Below are 18,448 nucleotides of genomic sequence, written 5' to 3'. Positions count from 1 at the left end.
CCAAACAGACTCCAAAGAAAAGCCACCACACACTGCAATTTACAGGCCTTGTCAGTGTCCGTTACTCTGAAAACAGTATGTCCATACAGAAGTGCTTACATGCAGTCAGGCTTTCTGATGTTGCATCTTTTTTTTGTTGTTTTTTTTTTCCTTTTCTTTCAAGGATCACTCCCTCTCCCGCTTTCCACCTTCTACCGTAGCATCTCCCTGCCAAGGGAACTCAAGTTAACAATCTGATATGTATTCAGCCTTGTTTTTCTACTTGATCATATAATCTTATGAATATGATGGTGACGGGGTGGAAAAAGAGAAGACAGAAAAAGGAGTTAAATTTAGTAGATACAATTGGAAAACAGCTTCATTTCTTTTCCCATTACTATTTCAAACAGAGTGAAATGTCCTTTGTCCTCCCCTTGGCAAAACCTAAGGCAAATCCCATAGCTTTTTGGTCACAATTTGAGCTATGGAAAAGACTCAATCCAGGCTGGAACAAACATCAGTCTGTCTCATGGTTTTTCATTTCTTCAGTGACTAGCAAATTTGAACAATGTCTGTCTTTCCTATTGAGTTTGGTCCTCTCTTACATATCATCTTTAAATGGCAGTTTTGGCTATCCCAAAGTAGTTGTTAATTTTAGGCCATCAATGAAATTTAAACTTTTGGGTAAAGAAAAATTTCTGAATTTTATTTCTCCACAATCTAGTTTTCTAGCCCAGGCAGAGATGATCTTAATGAGGGCCCATGCCTCTTCATCGTCCCCAGCTCTCTGCTCTTTCCTGACCATGCTCACCGTCCTCTCTTGATGGCCTTTGAGGCCAGCATCACATGGAGGTGATGAAGTTGGAACCAAATCTTCTCTTAAAACCAAACAGTTTCCTTAGAGCTCTGCCCTTACTGTTCTCTCTACCTGGAACACTCTTCCCCTTGATGTAAGCCTGGCAGCTCCCTCACTGCATGCAGGTCTCTGCTCAAATGCCACCTCCTATGAGAAGTCCTCCTTGACTACCTTTATCCCTTTTATTTCCTCTTGCCCTTTTTTATTTTCTTTGTGGTCCTGATTTTATATATCTTTTTGGCCTGTGGTTGTGTTTTTACTCTCTCTCAGATACATGTGAGAGAGGCCAAGTCTATCTGTTTTGTTCCTCACCTGGAATCAAGTCCAACATGTAATAAGAACAAAGTCTTGTTGGATGAATAAGCGAACCAAAGAATTAGTGAACTGTGAGGTTAATGTACAAAGAGTCAGTAAGGTTAATTAGCAGATCAGTTATAAAGAGGGCCTCCCTGTGTGTGGCTCAGCTGTTAAAGAATCTTCCAGCAATGCTGCCTGGGTTCGATCCCTGGGTTGGGAAGATCCCCTGGAGAAGGGAAAGGCTACCCACTCCAGTATTCTGGCCTGGAGAATTCCTTGGAGAAGTCCATGGGGTCGCAAAGAGTCGGACACGACTGAGCGACTTTCACTTCACACTTCAAGGTTACTTGACCAACTAATTCATTCAAAGCTTCAAGTTGTCAGTTCTCCGTCATGAATCATTTTATGTTATTTCACTTGCCAGAAATATGTTCACCTACTCAGAAAACACAATATTGTGACATGGGAAGAGCAGTAACAGACAGGCAAAGAAACTATATCAGTAATGATGAGCCTGGCATCAGATGAGTGACAGCTGAGGACATGCCAGCAAGATGTGGGTTACAGGGTTTGGAAACCTATCTTGAGAATGGAGTCTATAAAAGAATTCTTTCATAGCTTTCTCTTATTTTCACTTCCATTGCATGGAAAATTCCAGTGGGAGATGTGAGTGAGCAGGGAATACTAGAAAATAAAGGAGGCAGGCAATCAAAATTTCTTAAAAAAACCCTTGTTCCAAAAGCAGCCTGACTCTCCTACTAAGTCTTACACTATTAATTTACTTTATGGTATAAAGTAAGTTAGTATATATATATGGTATAATATAATACCAATAATACCTTGAGTGTCCCTTGGACTGCAAGGAGATCAAACCAGTCAATCCTAAAGGAGATCAACCCTGAATATTCATTCACTGGAAGGACTGATGCTGAAGCTGAAGCTCCAATACCTTGGCCACCTGATGCAGAGAGCCGACTCATTAGGAAAGACCCTGATGCTGGGAATGATCGAGGGCAGGAGGAGAAGGGGACGACAGAGGATGAGATGGTTGGATATCATCATTAGCTCAATGGACATGAATTTAAATAAACTCCAGGAGATAGTGAAGGACAGGGAAACCTGGCATGCTGCAGTCCATGGGGTCACAAAGAATCAGACACGACTTAGCAACTGGACAATAATACCGCCAAGTGATATACTATCTGCCTGCTTTAAAGCAGAAATACAACAATAAGAACAGAATAAAATTGCAATTCAGTGTTTCCCAAATTCCCATTACTCATTTTGGAAGAATAGAGGTGGACATTCAGCAAACATGTAAATACATGAATTAACCATTTAAAATCCATTCCTTCCAGAATACAACGTCTTGATTTCCTGGAAAAGTGAAAAGAATTTCAAAATCAGAGTCAGTTGGTGAGTCGAGGACTATGTTCCCCACAAACCACTGTCTTTCATAAACATGGTGATGAAAACCCAGTCAAATCACATCTAGTTTGACAGCTGATTTGTAACTGTACCCTTTCACAACTCATCTTTATAAAAGGCTCCCTCATTTATAATATTCATCTGGGGATTTTGGTGTTTATCACTTTTTACTATCTTTGCCAAAAGGCTACATGTCTTCTGATTACCTTGTTACCTACTGGAAAAATAATTTAAAAAATAAGTCAAGAAGTATCCTAACTGTAGAAGGTGTCATAATGGACAGGATTTTTATCTGATATCTGCTTAAAAGATCCTTAAAAGTTACAAGAAAATTCTTTTTTGTATGTTTATTCTAATGTCTATATGTAAGAATCCACAGCAAAATCAAATTAAAATGTCTCATAATGAAGTAGATAATGATGTACTGAAGCTATGTCTGGTAGTAATTATGATATAATGGCATGTCGCAAGAAGATTACAGCAACATTTGTTCAGCAATAGAAACTAAAGAGGACTTTGATACAATTCTCTTCAGAATAGGCATCATATTTGCCTTCAAAAATTAATAATCCCTAGTCAAAAATATTTCAGTGTAATTATGGATCCATTGCCAAGGCATATGTAGCAGTAAATTAGTACATTTCTTAGATAACAGCGCCATGCCTAGACACAGTCCGTAAGTTTTAAGAGCAGTACCTTCCACTGACAGTTACCGGATCCTGCCTATTATACAAAGCTTGTTTTAAAAAAACAAAATAAAGCCAAACTAAGGAGGGATCAAAAATAATCCTTGACTGAAAGATCCTTTTTACTTTTTGGTAGGATATAAGAACAGTGTCAGAAGAACCAAAGAAAATGCAGGTGACTTATAAACTTACAAAAAAGATTCTCATGAACATTCATAGTTAAAGAAGTGCCATTTAAGACAAAAACCCTGTGGGTGAAGGAAAATGTTGTGACCATGCATGATCTTATCAAGTATGAGGCAAAACAGATTTTTGTTTATACTCATGAGGAAAATATTAAGTCAGTGAATGGCAATGTACCACCTTCTTAAATCAAAAATAAACATGTCTTTTGACAGTAATTCCACAGAGTAGGAAGGAAGGATAGATCATAGATAACAAGTGTGGTATGTGTGTACACTGTGGGTGTGTGTGCGTGTGTGACAAAGATGACAGGTAGGTAGATAATTGATGCAAAGCCTGTGCACAGTGATGTAGTATAAGGATATGTATCACATTTGTGGTTATAAACATATGGAAGCAACATAATGTAAAAGTTTAAAAAAATTATGGTGCATGCATAACACGCAATACTATGCAAGATTCTAGAAGATCCTCTTATTTCTGTCTTTAATTTTTCAGAACTGAAGACTGGCAAAAAATTAGTGAAAAAAATCATAGCACGCACATATTCACAAAATATTTCTAAGTTATGCTCTAGAAGTAGCCTCCAAACCATGTATTTTCAGTGTTACAAACAACTGGAAATTGAGAGTCCAGATTTTTGCTACAGAATGAAACTCAAAAATATTTCATGGGGATCATGTACGTATAAAGCCAACTTAGAAAATGGTTACAGTTGAGGGCACTTCAATATAAATAAAAGGAAAGATAATGCTAAATATTTGTCATTTGGAATGTATTTTTTTTTCTAAGTCCCTATCTTCCAAAATAACTACCAAAACAACCACCACAACCCCGTAGCTCCTTGCTGCTAACCTGAAACTAAATAGATGTGGGAGTGCAAAAGAAACAACAAGAAAAGGAGGAGCCTGCCGTTTAGTAATTGCCTGGAGTTAAATGTAATGAGCTAAAAAGGAAGCTTTCTGCAACATTAGAGGGAGCAGCTGGAGAAAGAAGCCCGTTCCTATCTGTGATGGTTGGTGCTTACCAGCTAATGAGCAGGACATTCGCAGCTCATCAGATTTAAAAAAAACACAGAACACTAACCAGTGGAAGCTCAGAGAACTGATAATTGTCTTTCTGATTAGATACCCAGCCTCAATTTTTGAAGCTAATTAAGTGGGGTGTGATGGGGGGAATCTCCAAAAATCTGCATTAGATGGCTCTGGGGGAAAAAAAGCAGAACAAATGTTTTTCTAATTGTATCCTCACTATGTATCTTCTGAAACACTCTGTTGGGACTTGGTCGTGAAGCCCGAACACAAGAAGCACATGAGAAACTTTTATCTTCCATTCAGAAGGAAAATACTGGGAATTGAGCATCAGTGGCCAATACAAAAGTAGCTGAAATGGAAAGTTAAATGCCACCTGAAAACATTCAGTTCTAATATACTGAGATTGCTGCAATAATGTAACTGTTGGAAAACTGGGTTTTCTAATTACTTTATAGACGAAATTACAGTTAATATCACTGTGAGTCTGAGAAGACCACTTGGTTAGTGAGATGTCTGAAACCTTCTCAATCAGACGGAGAAGTGGTGTTCACTGAATACAGGCAATGGCGGGTGGTCTCTCTCTCATTCATTTATTTACATTTTTGAGATGAGAATTTACATTTACATGATGAGAATCTACTGGGTGCCAGGTACCAGTCTAGGCTCGGAATGGTGGGAGGTGAGAAAGAGAAAACCCCAAACTGCCCTTACTGATAATAGATCTAATGAGGGGAAAGACAGTAAAGAAATAAGGAACACATTGTTGTAAATCAACTATATTCCAATAAAAATTAAAAAAAATAAAGAAGGAAATGTACTTGTTGATGGAAATTGCCATGGAGAAAATAAAGTAGGATGCGGTGAGAGAGAATGTTAAAGCACAGTATGGAGACCCCCGTATGAGGGTAATCCTCTGTATTCCTGCACCCAACTCCGTTGGGCAGGGTGGACGAGACGAGTGAGGACCCACCATGCCACCAGCAAGCAAGTCCCTGAGAGAATTCTACTCCGGGCAGACGCTGTCTCCCTAGAGAAAGCATCCATCCTCCAGGCTACCAGGTCAGCACCACAAGATGGACCTGCGCCCAAACTGGCTGCCAGTTCCAAGTCCAGGCTAACACCAGACTGGCTGCAAGCCAGACGGTCCCGTGACCCAAACTCAGGATAAATCCGTTGGCCAGCGTGGCTCAACCATCCACAACAACAAAATGCTAGAACCTAGCAAAAAGACGTCCTTCATCCAAAGCAAAGCAGCAGCCACAAGGCAGCAGCAGGAGGCGCTCAAACAGGAGAAAGTCAAAGCCCACACACCCCCGCAGTGGCAGGCCACACGCTGGAAAACAACCTTCCAGTCCACACAAGGTCCCCGCAGGAGTGAAGGTGCTCAGCCCCGGGTCAGGATTCCCAGCCTGGGGGTGTGGCCGGCAGGAGCCCCCAGAGAATCTGACGGGAAGGCAGGCTCACGGGGCGCGGTGGTGAAGAAGCTGCCTGCCAACACGGGGAACAGGGGTTCAGTCCCTGGGCTGGGAGGACCCCCTGGAGGAGGGCAGGGCACCCCTCCAGTATTCTTGCCTGGAGAAGCCTGGCGGGCTCCAGCCCACGGGGTCGCAAGGAGTCAGCGAGCACACACACACACAAGGTTTGACTGCAAGACTCCACGGGACTTAGAAAAAGAGACACTCCACTCAGGACACGGAAAGGCTCCTGTGAACCAGGACATGGGGAAAAGCAGTTAGACCCTAAGACACTCAACCGAACCCACCTGCCCGGAGCTGAGGGATCACCCGCAGAGACGGCCGGTGTCAGCAGTGACCCGCCGGAGGGAGAACTCGCCGGCAGGGAATGGCTCATCGGAGTGAGCCCCATGGAAGCTGCCACTACTGCACCAAACAGCTTGTAGGCTCCCGACCTCAAGAGATACCCTGGGGTAGGTGAAGGAATAAAAACTACGGCGCAGGCTTTCAAAGAGTCAGTTACAAAAGTTAATTTAATTCACACTGATTACAAGAGAAAAAAAGCATATACAAAGATCCTCTCCACTTCACGTTATCACAGAAGTGCAAATCAGGACTTGAAAGAGGTACCACATCCCACTGATCAGAAGAGACATCCTCAAAAAGTCTATAAGCACCAAAAACGGGAAGGGGCTTGAGGAAAAGGGAACCCTCCTAAGCTGACATCGGGCATGTAAATTGCTAAAAAGTCACTGGGAGAACAGCACTGGGGCTCCTTAAAATCCTCAAGAAACACACACCATGAGATTCAGGAAAACTGTCCTTGGATGTATATCCCAAGAAAACTAACTGGAAAACAACGGGCAGCCCAACATTCCCAGCAGCACGGTTTATAGCAGCCAATGGACAGAAACAGCCGTCATGTCCATCCATGGCTGAATCCATAAACACAAGGCTCTATAGACACACAAGGGAAGGCTACTCAGCCATCAAAAAACAAAACAAAACAAAACAATGAAATCATGCCACCGCAGCAACCTACTAGCAATGATCACAGCAGTGACTAATCTGACAGAGGAAGACACGTATCGTGGTAGCCCTCGTGGGTAGAATCTGAAACTCGATAAAAAGTGCCTCAATTAAAAAAAACCAAAACAGACCTGCAGACTCTGAAAACCCAGCCAGTGTCACCAAGGGCCAATCAGAGCTGAGAGTTTTCAATCAGGATGTTTGGAGTTACATATAAACACTCACATGTGTAAGAACCGGTCATCAACAAGGACCTACGGCAGAGCACATAGTGCCCCAATAAACCCCTATGATACCCTAAAGGGCCAAAACTCAAAAAAAAAAAAGCCAACATATGTATCAATCTATACCTGAATCAACTTGTTCTACACCTGAAACAAACACAACATTGGAAATCCACTATACTCCAGTAGAGAACAGTCCTCGACAATGGCTATGATATTCTCTCAGGAGACCACCTGCAGTGCAAAAGACCCGAGATTGATCTCTGGGTCAGGAAGATCCCCTGGAGAAGGAAATGGCAATCCACTCCAGTATTCTTGCCTGGAGAAGTCCATGGACAGAGGAGCCTGGCAGGCTACCATCCATGGGTCCCAAGAGTCTGAAACGGCTTAGCAATTAAGCCCCCAAAAAAACCACCATGATATTCGGCAGGCCTCCATGACCCAGGTTACAGTCACATCCCTGGATCCTTGGCAGCCTTGGGTCCCAAGGATGAACTGTTCCTGGGCTGAGAGAACTGAGAAAGATGTACCCAGTTAGACGTGTAGTGATTGTCCTGTTGGGGAAAAATCAAAATCTCTGGGGGTTCAGGATGGGGAACACTGTAAATCCATGGCTGATTCATGTCAACGTATGGCAAAAACCACTACAATATTATAAAGTAATTAGCCTCCAACTAATAAAAATAATTGGGAAAAAAAAAACAAAACAAAATCTCCAGGTCAGGGCTGGCCGCTCACAATGAAACCGGGCCTAGGAATCCAAAGGAAGCTGTACCTTTATTTCAAGATATGAAAAATGATCCAGTCTCCACCTCTCCAGTAAAGAGTTTCTATCTGAAAAGTTGTTCTCTAGAGTCACTCACAGGAAAAGCAACAGCAGTAGAGAAGAGCAGCTTTGACAGGCTTGACATTTGAATCGAGCAGACATTGAGTGGGATTGTGGAAAAAGTGATGAGACTTAGGCCTTGGGCATTTTTTCTACCATATTTCACTCTCTTTGTCATCTCCAGAACAGGACTTGACTAAGGCACTGGCACCCCAATAATCAGGCTGTAACTTGTAACAACAACTTTGACAGTGCTCGGGGAAACAAAACTCACAAGACCAACGGGGCTCTAAATGAGTCTCCTCAACACAGCGCCTGGGAAGGTAACAGAATAAGGATTATAAAAAGACAGACTGTTGAGAAACAGATTCTTAAAGTTAATTTTAATTACATGGCCACCCTATGTTATTCAGATTTGAAGTCAATATCTAAGAGGTATCCCCTACCATTTATCAGAATGGACACCTTAAAAAAGTATACAAAAAAAATAAACAGTGGGAGAGACCAGGAGAAGAAAAAACCCTCCTGGTCCATCGTGGGTATAAAAGTAGATAAGACCTTCATAGAGAACACCATTGTGCTACTGAAAAATTTCGAAATACTTTTAGAATAAGACCTGGAAATCACAAGATGGATCTGTATCTCCACAAACTCTAATTGGAAAAGAGACTTGGAGCTGACCAACCAGAGCAGTGCTGTCAGGAAGATTTAACAGGAAGACTCCTGTGGGCTGTTTCCTCTCTCTCTTGAGCCCCCAGTTCCTTATCAGGCCCTGTCAGGGGGAGAGGAGCAGAGCCTCTCCCAGGACGGAGAGCAAAGAGATGGGATGCTTGCATAGGATTTCCTTCATTAGCTTTTCCACACAGTGAAAAGTGACTATTTACGACCCTCTTTTCATATGGATCGCCTCCGGCCTTATGGCCTCTATCACTCCTTGCTTCCTTGGTAAACTAGTCAAGTCTGGTCTCTTGATCTTTATCTAAAGAAGCTACTGGTATATATACTCTTAAAAATTCAATAAAGCACCTTTGCTCCATCAGAGCTTGGGTCCCCGTGTCTTTCTTTCTTTCTCTTTCTCTCTCTCTCTCTCTTTCTGGCTGATTCCCTGGAGCGCAAAAGCCGGCTGCGTAACCCAGGGAATATTAGCCTCTTTCCTTCTTTCACTCTCTCATCGTCGACTCTGGACCACCAGCTTCAGGTCCAATAAAGGACCAACCCAGCACTATTTACAGTAGTCAAGATTTGGAAGCCACCATAATATCCATCAGCAGACGAATGCATAAACACGATGTGGTATGTACAAAGAACGGACAGATACTCAGCCATCAAATACAATGAAATCAGGTCGGTGGCAGCAAGCTACATGGACCTCAGGGTCCTCATGCTCAGGTAACTGTGACAGGCGGAAAGCGATCATCCAGCACACCTGGAGGGTGAAATTCCAAAACTGGTGCAAAGTGAGTCAATTGGAAGACAGGAACACACCTGTGGCCTTGGAAAAATCCATCAGTATTCCTGAAGACCAAACAGCTGGGTAGGTTTAAATCAAGATGTTTCCATTGCCATACACACACTTATAGGTGTAAAAAAGATCATCAGAAAGACCTGGTCTAGAGAAAAAGGGACCCCAGACAATCGTCTACACTGCCCTAAAGGGACAAAAAGTGGGAGAAAAAGAAACAAGATACTAGTGGACATGGAGCAGAATAAAAATGCTGTACACCCTAAAAAAGTACAACGTTCAAAATCGGCTAAAAACGATTAGAAAAACAAGCTCCTTTTCAAATGAAAGGAAATGCCTTTGTGTCTAGGCAGGCCTCAGAGAACAGAGCAGCAGTCACATCCCTGAGGCATGAACAACCCTGGAACCACAGAATGGATCGTCTTAGGGCTGAGCGGGTTCTCGAAAATATGTGAACAAATTTTCCTCAGTTCTAGCTATAGGGTGTGTCCTCTCTGGATGAAGCCAACATCACCACACCAGGCTTTCACAGCTAATCCAAGCCTCTGTTCAGTTGCTCAGTCATGTCAGACTCTTTCAACCCCATGGACTGCAGCACACCAGGCTTCACTGTCCTTCACCATCTCCTGGAGCCTGCTCAAACTATGTCCATTGAGTCAGTGATGCCATCCAATCATCTCATCCTCTGTCATCCCCTTCTCCTCCCGCCTTCAATCTTTCCCAGCATCAGGGTCTTTTCCAATGAGTCAGTTCTTCACAAAGTATTGAAGCTTCAGCATCAGTCCTTCCAATGAATATTCAGGACAGATTTCCTTTAGGATTGACTGATTTCTTCTCCTTGCAGTCCAAAGGACTCTAAGGGGTCCTTCTCCAACACCACAGTTCAAAAGCATCAATTCTTTGGTGCCAGGGCTTCTTTATGGTCCTTTTCTCACATTCATACATGACTACTGGAAAAACCACAGGTTCTGACATATAGTTTTGACTATATGCACTGTGGTTGCCAAAGTAATGTCTCTGCTTTTCAGACATTGTACAGGTTTGTCAGACCTTTTCTTCTAGCACCTTTTAATTTCGTGATTACAGTCACCATTTGCAGTGATTTTGGAGCCCAAGAAAATAAAGTCTGTCACTGTTTTGTTTTCCCATCTATTTGCCATGAAGCGATGGGACCAAATGCCATGACCTTCATTTTTTGAATGCTGAGTTTTAAGCCAGCTTTTTCACTCTCTTTCACCTTTGTCAAGAGGCTGTTTAGTTCCACTTTGCTTTCAGCCATAAGGGTGGGGTTGTCTGCATATCTGAGGTTATTGATATTTCTCCCGGCCATCCTGATTCCACCTTGTTCTTCATCCAGCCCAGCGTTTCTCATGATGTCCTCTGCAAGTTAAATAAGCAGATAACAATACACAGCCTTGTCACACTCTATTCTGAATTTTAAACCAGTCCACTGTTCCATGTCCAGTTTCAACTGTTGCTTCTTAACCTGCACACAGGTTTCTCAGGTGGCAGGTAAGGTGGTCTGGTATTCCCATCTGTTTAAGAATTTCCCACAATTTGTTGTGATCCACACAGTCAAAGGCTTTAGTGTAGTCTATGAAGCAGATGTTTTTCTGCAATTCTCTTGCTTTTTCTATGACCCAAGGGATGTTGGTGATTTGATCTATGGTTCCTTTGTCTTTTCTAAAATCAGCTTGAACATCTGGAAATTCTCGGGTCACGTACTGTTGAGACTAGCTTGGAGAATTTTGAGCATTACTTTGCTATCCTGTGAGATGAGAGCAACTGTGCAAAAGCTTGAACATTCTTTGGAATTGTCTTTCTTTGGGACTGGAATGGAAACCGACCTTTTCCAGTCCTGTGGCCGCTGCTGAGTTTTCCAAATTTGCTGGCATGTTGGGTGCAGCACTTTGACAGCATCATCTTTTAGGATTTGAAATAGTTCAGCTGGAATCTCATCACCTCCACTAACTTTATTCAGAGTGATGCTTTCTAATGCTCACTTGACTTCTCATTCCAGGATGTCTGGCCCTAGGTGAGTACCTCCCAAAAGTACGCCCTTTAGGCTTGAAGTTTGAAAAGTCATCTGGTCTCTATAAGACCTGGTGGGAGGTTTTTTACCCTTTCCTTAGAATGCCTCGCAGGCAGAAGACAGCACCGGGCCAAGGTAGATTTGAAGGGGTTGATAATGCAAAGGCAGGGTAGAGCTGCATGGGATGGGGAACCTTTAAGGGGACACAATTCAGCCCTTAGGGACTGTTCTGCCACATTTCGCTCTCATTTGGATCTCAGCGTGAACACGAGGACTTCGGCTCTGGGGCCCGATGAATCAAGGGAGGCACGCAGTGCTGCCTCCTAGCGGCCATGCCTTGTAACAGCCGCCGTAACACAGGTGCCGAGGGAAATTGAAAACTCCCAAGCCTGACGGGCTCTAAGGACTTTTGCCCTCAAGACCTCACCTGGTTAGGTGCTCGAATAGGTTACTAATCCGGACAGACATTGAAGAGGATGAGTTAAACATGAATTTTTGCTGGCATTATTTAAAATTTTTTTAAACAAAGGACATACCGATTCCTTCCCAGCCTACATTATTTGAGAAAAGCTTCATCACATCTTCTAAGCGGTAAGCCCTCCCACCAGCCAGAAGAGCCATTTTCAAAAAAGTGGACAAACAGTGTCACCTGGGCAGGGCCTGGAGGGAAAAGGACCCCTTGGACCACGGTGGCCATAAAAACAGAAAATGAAATGGAGAAAAAAAAATCGGTTTATTGAGAATCTTCCAAACACTCTTACCACAAGACCTGGAAATCACAAGTTGGATCTCCATCTAGACAAACACTAACTGAAAAGGAGCCTTGAAGCTCAACATTCATAGCAGCACTATTTACAGTCCCAAGGTTTGGAGGCCACCATAATATCCATCAACAGATGAATGCATAAACATGACGTGGTATGTGCAGAGAAGGGAAGGATGCTCAGCCGTGAAATACGATGAAATCATGTCGGTAGCCGCCAACGACCAGGACCCAGGGATCCTCACACACAGTGAGCTAATTCAGACAGAGAAAGAGGGAGACCATGCGTATCCCCGGTGCGTGGGATCTCAGAACTGACACAAAGCAACGCCACGGCAAGAGAGAACCAGACCCCTAGTCTTGGAAAACCCAGCCAGTTTTCCTGAAGACCAAACAGCTGGACAGGCTTCAATCAAGACGTTTCCACTGACACATACACCCTCCTAGGTGTAAGCATCGATCTTCAACTGGACCTAGTCTAGAGTAAAAGGGACCCAGTCAATCCTCTACACTACCCTGAAGGAACAGAAAAGTCCAGAAAGAAAGGAACAAGATATCTGTGGATATGGAGCGGAATCAAAATGCTGTACACCCTACATGAATGCAAGATTCAAAACTGACTAACATCAATTTGGGGGGAAAAAAAGTTCCTCTTCAAATGCAAGGAAATGCCTTCTGTGTTCCAGGCAGGCCTCGCAGAACAGAGATGCGGTCAAATCTCTGCAGCATGAACAGCCCTGGAACCAGAGAATGGAGTGTTTTAGGGCTGAGGGAGATCAGAAAAATACGGGAACAAATTCTCTTGGATGGCAGCTCTATTGTTTGTCCTCTCTGGATGAAATAAACATCTCCACACTTGGGCCTGCCTATCACAGCAAATCCAAGCCTAGCGAACCCCGAAAAAGTCCGCCCTTTAGGCTTGAAGTTTGAAAAGCCCTCTGGTCTCTGTAAGTCCCATTGGGAAGCTTTTCACCTGCTAGTCTTTCTTTAGAATGCCTCACAGGGAGAGGACAGCATCCGGCTAGGGTAGATCTGAAGGCGTTGATAATGCAAATGTGGTGGAGTGCTGCATGGGATGGGGAGCCTTTAAGGAGACACAATTTGGCCCGTAGGGATTGTTCTGCTACATTTCGCTCTCCTTTGGAACCCAGCATCAAGGGGAGGAATGAAAAAGTGCTGCCGCCTTGTGGCCACTGCTTGTAAGAACAGCTTTAACAACAGGGCTTGGGGAAATTTAGAGCCTTGAGAGGCTCTAAAGGACCTTTGCCCTGAAGACCTCGTCTGGTTAGGTGTTTGAATAAGGTTACTAATGGGGCAGGCAGTGTAGAAGCTGATTTCAAAATGAATTTCAGTTACAAAATTTAGAATGTTTTAAACCAAGGACATACCAATTCCTCCCTACATTTTTCCAGAAATGCAAATCAGATCTTCAAAGTGGTAAGCCCTCCCACCAGCCAGAAGTGTGCCAGCCTCAAAAAGTGGACACACAGGATCACCTGGGCCGGGCCTGGCGGGAAGAGGACCCTCCTTGGTGCATGTTGTCCAAAACTAGAAACCGAGCAGAACACAATCGGGCTCCAGAGAAATTTCAAACCACTTGAACCATAAGACCTGGAAATCGAGGTGGATGTGTATCTAGACAAACTCCAATTGGAAAAGACACTAGCAGCACAACGTTCATAGCAGCAGTATTCACAGTAGCCAAGATTTGGAAACCACTATAATATCCATAGACAGATGGATGCATACACACGATGTGGTATGTGCAAAGATACAGGTACTCATCCATCAAATACAATGAGATCATGTTGGTGGCGGCAAGCTACAAGGACCTGGGGATTCTCATATTCAATGAGCTAATTCTGACAGAGGTAGAAAGAGACCATACGATATCCCCGGTGTGTGGAATCTCAAAAGTGACACAAAGCAACTCAATCTGAAGATAGCCACAGACCCATAGGCTTGGACGACTCAACCAGAATTCCTGAAGACCAAGCAGCTAGGTAGGGATAAACCAAGATGTTTCCATTGCCATATACATCCTCATAGGTGTAAACAGTGATCAACACCTGGACCTAGTCTAGAGGAAAGAGACCCCAGTCAACCGTCTATTCTGTCTATACTCCTCTAAAGAGACAAAAACATCAAAAAGAAAAGCAACAAGGTATTAGTGGACATGGAGCAGAATCAAAATGCTCTACACCCTACACAAGTACAACGGTGAAAATTGACCAAGATTGATTCGAAAGAGAAAGTTCCTTTTCAAATACAAGGAAATAACTTCTGTGTTCCGGGCAGGCCTCAGAGACCAGAGCTTCAGCCATATCCCTGAAACATGAACAGCCCTGGAACCAGCAAATGGTTTGCCTTAGGGTTGAGGGAGGTCAGAAAAATATGTGGGCAAATTTCCCTGAGTTCCAGCTGTATGGTTTGTCTTCTCTGGATGAATTCAACATCTCCACTCCCTGGCCAGCCTTTCACAGCTAATCCAAGCCTAGTGACCCCCAAGGAAGTTTTCCCTTTAGCTTGAAGACTGTTATCAGGTCTCTATAAATCTCGATAGGAAGCTTCTCACCTGCTACTCTTTGTTTAGAATGCCTCACAGGTGGAGGACAGCATCCAGCCAAGGTGATTTGAAGGGGTTGATAATGCAAAGGTGGTGGAGTGCTGGAGGGGATGGGGAACCTTTAAGGACACATAGTTTAGCCCGTAGGGATTGTTCTGCCCTGTTTCACTCTCATCTGGAACCCAGCAGGAACACGTGGACTTTGTCCCCAGGATCCAGCGGAGAATGAAGACATGCTGCCTCCTTGTGGCCTCTTGTAGCAACAGCTTTAACGCCCACACTCAGGGAAATGGAAAACTCAGGAGCCTGAGCGGCTCTAAAGGACCTTTGCCTTAAAAATCTCACCTGGTTAGCTGTTTGAATAAGGTTACTAATCGGGGCAGGCAGTGTAGAGGCTGATTTCAAAATGAATTTCAGTTACAAAATTGAAAAATTTTAAACAAAGGACATACCGATTCCTCCCCACCCTACATTATTCCAGAAATACAAATCAGATCTTCAAAATGGTAAACTCTCCCACCAGCCAGAAGTGTGCCATCCTCAAAAAGTGGACACACAGGATCACCTGGGCGGGGCCTGGCGGAAAAGGACCCTCCTTGGACCATGTTGTCCATTAAAATAGAAAGTGAGAAGGAGGACACACTTGAGCTTTTCAGTAACTTCAAGCCACTTTAACCAAAAGGCCTGAAAATCACAAGTTGGATCTATATCTCCACAAACTCTAATTGGAAAAGAGACTTGCAGCACAACATTGGTAGCAGCAGTAAGCTCATAGGCTTGGACGACCCAACCAGCATTGCTGAAGACGAAACAGCCAGGTAGGGTGAAATCAAGATGCTTCCATTGCCATATACACCCTCATAGATGTGAAAATCGATCATCCATTGGATCGTGACTAGAGAAGAGCAACCCAAGTCAATCATCTATATTGCCCTAAAGGGACAGAAATATTGAAAAAAACAAGATATTAGTGGACATGGAGCAGAATCAAAATGCTGTTCTCCTACACAAGTACAGCGTTGAAAACTGACTAAAATCGATTCGAAAACGAAAGCTTCTTTTCAAATGCAAGGAAATGACTTCTGTGATCGGGGCAGGCCTCAGAGACCAGAGCTGCTGCCGTATTCCTGAAGCCTGAACAGCTCCGGAACCAGAGAATGGATTGCCTTAGGGTTGAGGGAGCTCAGAAAAATATGTGAGCAAATTTTCCTGGGTTCCAGCTACATGGTTTGTTCTCTCCGGGTAAATTCAACATCTCCCCACCCTGGCCGCCCTTTCACAGCTAATCCATGCCTAGTGACCTCCAACAAAGCCCTCCCTTTAGACCTGAAGTTTGAACAGTTATCTGGTCTCTATAAACCTTGGTGGGAATCTTTCCTCCTCCTACCCTTTCTTTACGAGGCCTCACAGGCAGAGGACAGCATCTGCCGAGGGTAAATCTGAAGGCGGTGATAACGCAAAGGTGCTGCAGTGCACCTTTGCATGGGTTGGAGAACCTTTAAGGAGACACAATTGGGTCATTAGGGGTTGTTCTGTCATATCTGATGTCATTTGGAACATAGCATCAGTAGGCAGACGTAGGCTCTGGTGCTTCCAGAAACAAGTTGGTGAATGAAGAAGTGCTGCCGTCTTGTGGCCACTGCTTTAATAGCAGTTTTAAAACCAGTGCTCCTGAAAATTGAAAACTCTCGGCTCTAAAGGCCTTTTGCCCTCAAAATCTCACTTGGTTAACTGTTTGAATAAGGTTACTAATCCACGCTGGCATTTTAGAGGCTTATTTCAAAATGAATTTTACTAAAAATATTTTTTAAAAATTTAAAAAAGAGGACATGCCTATTCCTTCCCAGCTTACATTATTGGAGTAATGCAAATCACATCCTTGAAGTTGTATGCACTCCCACCAGCCGGAAGAGTCATTCTCAAAAAAGTGGACAAACAGTAGCACCTGGGCAGGGCCTGGAGGGAAATGTACCATCTGTCAGTGGAGCACGGTGGCCATAAAAACAGAAAATGAAATGGAGAACAAATCGGTTTATTGAAAATCTTCCAAACACTCTTACCACAAGACCTGGAAATTACAAGATGGATCTACACCTCAACAAACTCCAACTGGAAAAGAGACTTACAGTGCAACATTCATAGCAGCACTGTTTACAAGAGCCAGGATTTGGAGGCCACCATAATATCCAGCGACAGATGAATGCATAAACACGCTGTGGCATGTGCAAAGAAGGGAAGGATACGCAGCATCAAATACGATGAAATCATGTCAGTGGTGGCAAACTCCAAGGACCCAGAGATCCTCCGACTCAGTCAGCTAATTCTGACAGAGGAAGAAAGAGACCATATGGTATCCCTGGTGCGTGGAATCTTAAAAGGGACACAAAGCAACTCAGTCTGAAAACAGACACAGACCCATAGGCTTGGACGGCCCAACCAGCATTCCTGAAGGCCAAACAGCCAGGGAGGGCCAAATCAACTCACTTCCATTGCCATATACACCTTCATAGGTGTAAACATCAATCATTTTTTGAACCTAGTCTAAAGAGACTCCATTCAAATCATCTATACTGCCCTAAAGGGACAAAAAAATTGGAAAAAAAAAAAAAAGCAACAAGGTATTAGTGGACATGGAGCAGAACCCAAATGCTGTACACCCTACCCAAGTACCGCATTGAAAATCGACAAAAACTGATTCAAAACAGAAAGTTCCTTTTAAATTGCAAGGAAATGACTTCTGTGATCCAGGCAGACCTTGGAGACTGGTTGTGCGGCCACATGCCTGAAGCATAAACAGTTCTGGAATCAGAGAATGGGTTGCCTTAGGGTTGAGAGAGGTCAGAAAAATATGTGAGCAAATTTTCCTGGGTTCCGGCTATACGCTTTGTCCTCTGTGGATGAATTCAACATCTCCCCACCCTGGCCGCCCCTTGACAGCTAATCCAAGCCTAGTGACCCCCCAACAAAGTCTTCCCTTTAGACTTGAAGTTTGAACAGTTATCTGATCTCCATAAATCCCAGTGGGAATCTTTCCTCCTGCCACTCTTTCTTTGGAATGCCTCACAGGCTGAGGACAGCGTCCAGCGAGGGTAGATATGAAGGAGTTGATAATGCAAAGGTGCCGCACGTGGTGGGGAACCTTTAAGGGAACACAATTCAGCCTGTAGGGATTGTTCCTCACATTTCACTCTCATTTGGAACACAGCATCTAAACCTGGACTTCAGCTTGGATTCCCCCAGAACCAAGGGGAGGAATGAAGAATTGCTGCTGCCTTGTGGCCGCTGCAAGGAACCCCAGCTTCAACAACAGTGCTCAGGAAAATGGAAAACTCCCAAGCCTGAGGGGCTGTTAGGACTTTTGCCCTCAAACCCTCACCTGGTTTAATGTTGGAATAAGGTTACTAATCCAGGCAGGGGTCATAGAGGCCGATTTCAAAAGAAATTTTACAAACTATATTTAAAAAATTTTAAGCAAAGAACATACCAATTCCGTCCCAGACTACATTATTTGAGAAAAACTTTATCACATCTTCTAAGCGGTAAGCCCTCCCACCAGCCAGAAGAGCCATTTTCAAAAAAAGTGGACAAACAGTGTCACCTGGGCAGGGCCTGGAGGGAAAAGGACCTTG

This window comes from Cervus elaphus, chromosome 18 (assembly GCF_910594005.1).
Source record: "Cervus elaphus chromosome 18, mCerEla1.1, whole genome shotgun sequence".
In the NCBI taxonomy this organism is placed as follows: domain Eukaryota; kingdom Metazoa; phylum Chordata; class Mammalia; order Artiodactyla; family Cervidae; genus Cervus; species Cervus elaphus.
This window is presented reverse-complemented; position numbering follows the sequence as displayed.